Source organism: Mastomys coucha, unplaced genomic scaffold, assembly GCF_008632895.1.
Source record: "Mastomys coucha isolate ucsf_1 unplaced genomic scaffold, UCSF_Mcou_1 pScaffold14, whole genome shotgun sequence".
NCBI lineage: Eukaryota > Metazoa > Chordata > Mammalia > Rodentia > Muridae > Mastomys > Mastomys coucha.
Window position 1 is genome coordinate 129,302,890 of NW_022196896.1, and position 6,000 is coordinate 129,308,889.

The 6,000-nt window shown below is 44.9% G+C and overlaps 1 protein-coding gene across 1 annotated transcript in view; it reads left to right on the forward strand.

Annotated features, from left to right (window-relative positions):
- Man2a1 (mannosidase alpha class 2A member 1) overlaps positions 1 to 6,000 on the forward strand; it is a 160,012-nt gene that overhangs the window by 101,378 nt on the left and 52,634 nt on the right. The window lies entirely within an intron of this gene.

The window sequence follows — 6,000 nt, forward strand, 5'->3', positions numbered from 1 at the left end:
GGTCCTTCAAGTATTTTAAACATACGGAATATGCATGTTTTTAAGTGTTTTTCAGGGGAGAGTAAGAGGTAAATGATGATTATATAACAGATCACACTGTTTTTCATTTTGTTCTGGCTTCTCACATCATTTCTAGCCCCTTAGAGATTCCTTCGGGTGTCCCCCAGGTGTCCTTCAGGCCTGCTGGAGCTGTGAACATGAGGCTATTGGAGAAAGCGGTTAGGATCTAAGAAGTAATGTGGCATTTTTAAGGTCTCCCATTCTTCTGAATCAGATGCTTTTTCCTTCTAAATGCACATTAATAAAGCACACACTACAAAGGGAACAAGGAAAAGGAGTTCAGTGGCTATCTGCTTGCCCTGAAAACGTCAGGGCAGGCTTCAAGCCCATCGGGGACTTCAGAGCACTTCACAACTTTGTGGTAAACCACAACAACAACAAAACCTAAATAAATAGAGCCTTTGACTCACACATTCCATCCTTATTGGACAGTAGTGTTATTTTTTCAGGCAAGAATATTATATATAAAACTGGGTCACTTGGACAGATATCCCTGGGATTCTTGGCCAGCTGAGTAGTTGGGCAACGTTGTCTTATTTTGTAATGTGTGTCTCATGTGCTGCAACACTGTGTGTGTGTGTGTGTGTGCGCGCGCGTGTGTGTGTGTGTGTGTGTGTGTGTGTGTGTGTGTGTGTGTGTGTGTTCGCCATGCAGGATATGTCTTTCGTGCTCTGCGTCTTCCTCATGCAGTGCATTGGAGTACATAGGGAGGACTCTTTTCCTCATGCAGTGCATTGGAGTACATAGGGAGGACTCTTTTCCTCATGCCGTGCATTGGAGTACGTAGGGAGGACTCTTTTCCTCATGCAGTGCATTGGAGTACATAGGGAGGACTCTTTTCCAGGGCCAGTGTTGTTTCTAGCAGTGTTTTGGAGATAAGAAACAATTGTGTTTGTAGTTTTTTTGTTTTTACCATTGTGTGATGGTTCACACACACACATAGGAAGACAGATATAAACCATCATTTTCCCCTTTGTTCACCTGGAACCGTTGTAGATGCTGGATTTGTTCATCAACAGAGATACACTAGTGACTATGAACTCTGTCTTTAACAACAGAACAACTTATCTTACTGCATTAACTGCAACGGTTTTTATTTGTGAAATCATTGTTTATGTACCGTATGTTCTTCCAGACTTACAGGATTGACTCATCAGAGAAATGAAATTTCCTTCCAGTAGATGAAAATTACATTCTGACTGAAAAATCATTTCTTATGCAGTCACCCATAAATATAATGTCTTTTGCTGTCATTTCTGGAAATGACTACAGATGTGATTCTGAATTGACAAGAAAATAGAACATCTTAATGTTTTAGGTGAAACAGATGGTATTTTTGTTTTAGGCAAAACTCTTTAGAGTAAAAGCAACTTGATTGGTGACAACACTCTTGGGATCAGCTAAATTAAATATAATTTTTCTGTCTGTTTTCTTTTTAATTGATTTAGTATCAAAAGACTTACAATACTTAATAAGGGATGTATTTATACTTTTAATGTTTCTTTCTCTAACTGCTGTGCCCTGGATAAAGTAATAAACATCTCTTAGTCCGTTTTTATTCATGAAAGTTTCACAATTCCATGTTGGTTCCCCTTGGCCCACATGTATCATTTTGGAAGTGATTTTTAGGATGTGTAGAAGTCCTGCAGTGTGCACTGCATGGCTGAGGGCTGGTGCATGGCTGGGGGCTGCTGCATGGCTGAGGGCTGCTGCATGGCTGAGGGCTGCTGCATGGCTGAGGGCTGCTGCATGGCTGAGGGCTGCTGCATGGCTGGGGGCTGATGCACTGCACTCTTGGGTTGCATTCTTTCCTGCACACTGTGATCACATTTCTTGTCCCCGTCATCTGTGTGACACTGCCCTGTGTCAGATCTCAACTGTCAGAGCCTGTAATGAGCAAGACATTGAGGGGAGGATTCTGGCCCCACATGGTGGCTAACAGATGTCGTATTTCTGAACTTTCATCTCACTTGTGGCATGTCGTCGGGACTGGTAGGATTGACAGGATGTCACCCATGGCGTCTGTAGCCCACCCAGCACTTCACCACTGGGGTGGCTGTACTGACGAATCTTTGCTGGGGGTGGGAATAAAGAAGGATGGGAAGGGTGACAGGATTCCGAGGCTGTAGTTGGTGTCTCTGTGCTGGGGACACCACCCCAGAGTGCTTTAACATTTAGGTGACAAAAACAAACACTGTTTTAAAGAGGATGAGGGGGAAGGCGTGAAGCCAAGTGGGTATCTGCTCCAGGTAAAGACAAGAACACAATAAATGAAAAAGGTATTTTCTCAGGTCAGGGGCGTCCAGTATCACTGAAATCCACGTGGTAGGGTGGAACAATAAAACATGCAGGGAACTCACAGGGGACTTCTGCACATGATGGTGACAAATGGAAGGCTTAACAGGACAACTTTCCATTTTCTTTCCTGAGTCAGTTTCCTATGTCCTGGGCTGGCCTCAAACGCATTATGTAACCAACGATGACCTTCAGTTTCTGATCCATGCACCTCCACACTGACGCAGTGCTGCCAGGCCTAAATGGATATGATGCTGAGGGCTAAATCCATAGCTGTATGTATGCTAGACAACACACTACCCAAATGAGATATATCCCTACCTCAACAAGGTCAAGATTTTATTTTTAATATCTACTTCTCCTTATGAGGTGACAGTAGAATTTGTGGGGTCAACCCTTAAGTCAAAGCACGAAGAACAAGCAGATACTTCAGATAGATTGGGGTGGGGGTGAAAACTGAGCAGAGACAAATGCAAACTCTGGAATTAACTTGGGGACCCCGGCAAGTGTGTGTCAGCAACAGCTATTCTCAGAAGGTAGCATTGTGATCCATTCTTAAAATACGTTATAGCCTTTTCATAACTAATACTTATAATCAGGCAAATTATAAAGTTTAGAAAAATCATTTTTAAATAGTATCAATCTTTTAATCTACTAATTACTACTTCTACAAATCCATCATAAGAAGATAACAGAAGCAGAGATCAACTGTGGGCACTTTTGGATTCCTTGGCAAACACGGACTGGTGAAAGACAAGGGTGCATAGCAATCCCTGGTCTGTCTGTACTCAGTGTAGCTTAGCTACCATGCTGTCACTAATCAAATCTGAGCACCAAAGCCCAGGTTCTGGGAGGGCTTGAAGGTTCAGGTAAACAAGCCAGCTTTAGACTTCATAAAGTTAAATCCTGTGACAGTCAGGACATGCCTGAGGGACATCAGAGTGACTCTGAGGGTCTTAAGTTAATCTACAGCGTATGATAAAGCTTTCCAGTAGAGAGAGGGAGCCTCCATTGAGAAATTGCTTAACTCCATTTACCTATTGTGCACAGTCTCTGAGGCATTTTCTTGATTGATTATTGATATGGAAGGGTCCAGCTCTTTGTGGGCAGTGCCACCCTTGGGCTGGTGGTCCTAGATGCTATAAGAAAGCAGGCTGAACAAGCCAAGAGGAACAGCCAGTAAACAGCGGCGTCCCTCCGTGGTCTCAGCCCCAGCTCCTGCCTTGAGTTCCTGGCCTGACTTCCCTGGTGGTGGTTCTGCATGGGTGGACTAAAGTCAGGACCTTAGTGTGACATTGCCGCCTACATAAGATGGAAACAGTTCATTAAATACAGATTCTTATAAGAGGAATATTCAAAAGAGGAAAACCTCGAATGACAACAGAAGCAGAGGGGTTGAAAACTTGAGGGAGGAGCTGGAATTCAGGGCTCCAGGGGGCTTCTGGGAGGTGAAAAAGCAGAGGCTTGCGTTCTTCAGGGCTCAAGGAAGAAGTAGAGGGAGGAGTTGGGGAAGGAGAGATTGAGCTTGTTCATAATTTGCTGCAGGTAACTAACTAATCAGCACATTGCACTATTCCTGTTGTCCATAGAAACCCTGAATCTAAAAGGACCAATTCTCAATTTGTTTTCCAAGATTTTATATCATTCTATACTTCATTTATTGCTTATAGACCAAAATATATTCTTTTGTACTTCATAGTATAACATTTTGTAGTATTTACATTTTCTTCCCTCAAGAACTCCTAGGCTTAGACTTTTTCAAAACCTACTTTTAGCAAAGGTTTTTAAATGCTTTAACCTCTCTTCTAGCCCACCGGAAGTAGTGGAAAAGGAGGGTTATTAGAATACAGGGAAAGGGGACCTGTTTAGAAATAGTTCTTTGGAGCAAGTCCTGTCTGCGTTGTCAGGATCCCAGCAGTCCAGTTCACACGAATCTGCAATGGCGGGTCTCTCCAGAAGAAGCCGCGAGGCTCTGCTCTATGCTGGTTACAGGTAGTTCCTTGGGGCGATTTCAATCTCCAGTTGTCAGGATCCCAGCAGTCCAGTTCAGTGGTGTCAGGACAGCAAACTGGAATGAGCACTGGTGGCACTAACCAGCAGAAACAGCCAGGCCCCCACCGAATCAGCGTGAGTCAGTGGGAGTGACCAGGACCAGCAGGGGCGCCGGGAGAAGTTTTGCTGTGCCTCTCTCAAAGACCAATGAAGCCTTCAGAGCTATCCACGCAAGCCCTCCATCATTGGCCCTTGAGACCTATTGATACTCCCTCCAGACATCACATGTCCTCCCACGGATCTTGCCTCAGCAAAACTCCATGTCAGTATGCATTAGCTGACACGTCCAGAAATTTCCACTTTACTCTGCCAATTAGCCTGAGCCTGCAGAAGCTGCGGGAAGCTGCGGGAAGCCACGGGAAGCCACGGGAAGCCACGGGAAGCCGCGGGAAGGCACGGGAAGCCGCGGGAAGCCACAGGAAGCCACCAGAAAAGCACCAGAAGCTTTTTCAGTGCATTTCTTTCTATGACCAGTAAGGAATGGCAAGGCAGACCAATACCATACAGTGCTGTTCACTGTCTGTTGGGTTATATTTATATTCCTTCTCAACATCATGCATCCTTTCACATATCTGCATTAGCAAACATCCTTTTACCTGTGTGCCCTAACAGACATCCTTGGATATAACTGACTTTCCAAAGAAACCAGAAGTTTCCACGTCAAGAACTTTAGGTTACTACTGCTATTACTAATTGCCATCTCTCAATCTTAACCATCATTCAACTTAAATAAGAAATTCAATACTTAGGATAGCACTGAAAATATGTACATTGTTCATGTGTAATATAACTTTGGTTTTGCTTATTACTCTGTTTCTGTTCTGTTCCTTATAATATGTTTCTAAAAGTAGAGATTACTAGATTAAAAGGGAAAGACTATTTTCACAGTGTATTTTTCCTGATTTTTCTTATTCCCATCCTTATAAATATGAGATATAAGAAAGGTTAAACAAAACAATAAAAAAAAAACAATGGCTATAATGCTTCCTTTTGAACATAGCTCTTGCTAAAATTTTGGGAAACTCCCTCCATTTTTTTTCTTTTAGACTTCATTTTTGACTTAGAGTTTCTAACAGCCAGAGGGAGGGAGGCTTTCCTGTGTCTTGTCCCCCTCCTCACAGCCTCTTTGTGCCTGTCTCCTCCTCACAGCCTCCCTGTGCCTGTCTCCTCCTCACAGCCTCCCTGTGCCTGTCCCCTCCTCACAGCCTCCCTGTGTCTGTCTCCTCCTCACAGCCTCCCTGTGCCTGTCTCTTCCTCACAGCCTTCCTGTGCCTGTCTCCTCCTCACAGCCTCTTTGTGCCTGTCCCCTCCTCACAGCCTCCCTGTGCCTGTCTCTTAGCCTCCCTGTGCCTGTCTCCTTCTCACAGCCTCCCTGTGCCTGTCTCCTCCTCACAGCCTCCCTGTGCCTGTCTCCTTCTCACAGCCTCCCTGTGCCTGTCTCCTCACAGCCTCCCTGTGCCTGTCTCCTCCTCACAGCCTCCCTGTGCCTGTCTCCTCCTCACAGCCTCCCTGTGTCTTGTCCCCCTCCTCACAGCCTCCCTGTGCCTGTCTCCTCCTCACAGCCTCCCTGTGCCTGTCTCCTCACAGCCTCCC